The sequence below is a fragment of the Castanea sativa genome, chromosome 3 (genome assembly GCF_040712315.1).
Source record: "Castanea sativa cultivar Marrone di Chiusa Pesio chromosome 3, ASM4071231v1".
NCBI lineage: Eukaryota > Viridiplantae > Streptophyta > Magnoliopsida > Fagales > Fagaceae > Castanea > Castanea sativa.
The window spans coordinates 37,678,014-37,680,644 of record NC_134015.1 but is presented as its reverse complement, the minus strand read 5'-3'; the positions used below and the strand labels follow the sequence as shown (position 1 = coordinate 37,680,644).

Here is a 2,631-nt window from a genome sequence, read left to right as displayed (position 1 = left end):
TACTATCTACAGCAACACTCCAGATCACAGCAGCTTTTAGTAAAAGGCTAAACTCAAACAACACTAAAAATTACCATCAAACATTCCACAGTTTCATTTAAATAGAGAAAAAGGGAACGTGATAGACTGAAGTAAATGAAATTCTACTTAGAATAGAACTCCTATAACCTATTTGCAAATAGTATTTCCTCATTCTGCATTAGTTACAATAGCTTGGGAGGCATTTAGTTATTGTTTGATGGTACAAGCAGGAGGATTCTGCTTGCCCGAAACGGTGGGCTTGACATTAACACAAGTGGAAGTAGCAGATCCTCCAGCTCCCTTGTATACGAGATCAATGTCAGCAACCGCCACTTGTTGGCATGGAACACTTTTACTGCAAATAAGCTTCACAGCTTCCTTTGTTGAAGAAGTGCCTCTAATGTTCTTGAAGCTAACATTGCTGAGCTTAACTTTCGAGGGAGACTGAAAGCAAAACAAACAAACAAAACCCACATAAGAATTTGATATTAGTATGTGTAATTTGTTTTTCTTTTTTTAACTTCTAACATCAAAATGAGTGTATATATTTGTGATGTTTATAATAACCTTGTTTGAGCATTGATTGTTTGGGCAGTAGCCTTGATCAATGAGGATAGGATTGGCAACATTGTTCATGATAATATTCTCGAAATGCATATCTGAAGCACTCCCAGGAGGGGAAGAAGGCCATGTTTTGACTCTAACACCATTCTGTGTACTTGCTTAAGGTGCCACCAATTACTCTGATTCCTGAAATAGGTTGTTCATTCTGGTACCTTCCAAGACTTCCAACGCTGATACCATGGCCAGGTCCACAAGTTACTTGGTTAGCAGTAACATCTTGAGCTCCATCACCAATGGAGATGCAATCGTCACCTGTTCCAATTTTGGCATTGTTGAGGGTGATCTTAGATGAACGTCCGATGTGGATTCCATCGGTGTTAGGGCTATCTCCGGGTGCAGTTATGGTAACATCTTGGATTTGCAAGTTCTTGCATCCCATAACGTTCATGTGGAAAAATTTGCTGTCCTTCGATTGAATGTCACGGACTATTGAATTTGTGATGAAATCGAACCTTATATTCTGTTCATGTTTACAAGTTAGACAAATCAAAACACCAAATATGAACGTCATAGTTTCATTTAAATATTCTCCTAAAAATATTTTCCTTTAAATATATTATAGTAAAATGCTAACGCTTCTTTGAATTACTATATTAAAAAAAATTACAAATATATATATATATATATATATATATATATATATCAATGAATGTGGTTGGTACTACTTCAACAATATTGTATAGAAAAGTCATTTTGGACCAAACAATTTGTCACAACTTGATGTTATATGTGAGTATGATTGGTGAACCATCACTTTTATCACCTTTAACCACCACTTTTTCTCCATTACACACAGTTGCACAAGTTAGGGTCATGGCACAGAAGTTGTGTCAATATTCCATATTTGGACTTTCTCATATATAAATTTTGAATTATCTTTTTTGGTGAGTCGTGACACCTCACTATATAAAGCTTACATCCAATTATTAATATTATGACAATATCCTTAACACCATTAAACGAATAAGTGCTTGAATTATCATTTCGTGATGGTTAAATTTCTTAAAGTTGTAGTGTCTGTAAATATCTACATAAATATAAAGGAAATTTAAATGCTAATTATTAAGATTGAAATCTTACGATAGGAAGTAGTTTGCAGTTGTACTTTTGGTCACAATTATTATTTTGCCATGCCGTTTGTCCTTTGCCATCAAAAACTCCACCACCTGACATAGTGAGACTATCGATACGCTCAAAAGAAACCCAAAAGTCTTTACCGTTGAAGGAGGCAAGGTCTGATGGGGCCTGTAGGGTGCCTTGAAGGTTAAACTCAATAGCACCTTTGCATGGACCTAACAAAGTCACTACACCTAGTTTGTATGTCCCTGCTGAAATCACAACTTTACTTCCTGCTATTGTGCACGCAGCTTTCCAAGCTTTTGTCAAAGCCTGGTAAACACATTATGAAAAATCAAAATCAGTATATTACAACCATTTTTCACGTTAATGTTTTATGGTCTGGTCAAGACACCGAAGAGTTTTTAGTGTAAGCAGAGTTTGAACCCGAGTACTTTTATTTGACATTAAAAGAGTTTACTAGTTAAGTTAACTAGAACCCACTTTTCATGTTAATTAGGTGTATTTAATTGTGCTACACATATTTATACCTGAGTGATATCGGCATTAGGTTGTCCTCCATATGATTTGACGTCAAAGACTTGCCCGGCACTGGTGGATGCCAATAGTAGTAGTAAGGAAATTGTTACAATGCTCAAATTCTTCCCCATTTTATTGTTCTTTATTTCCCTACTATTGCCAATTTGTTGTACGGTATGATGGCTTCCTTATTTGGTTTGAGGCTATTTATACTACAGTACCTGAGCTCATCACCATTAAAGCTATCCAACTGATATTAACTAATTTTATGCACGGTTGCTAAGAACTCTCCTGTTTACACTTCAACTTCTATACTATTATTAGCTTTCATGCTTCCTCCTTCACTAATTAATTAATAGTTTATCGTTATAATCAAACCGTTGGTGACTA

At 35.5% G+C, this 2,631-nt stretch overlaps 1 pseudogene; it reads right to left on the bottom strand.

Annotated features, from left to right (window-relative positions):
* Positions 1 to 228: 228 nt before the first annotated feature.
* LOC142628896 (exopolygalacturonase-like) lies at positions 229 to 2,372 on the bottom strand (annotated as a pseudogene).
* Between the last annotated feature and the right edge of the window lie 259 nt (positions 2,373 to 2,631).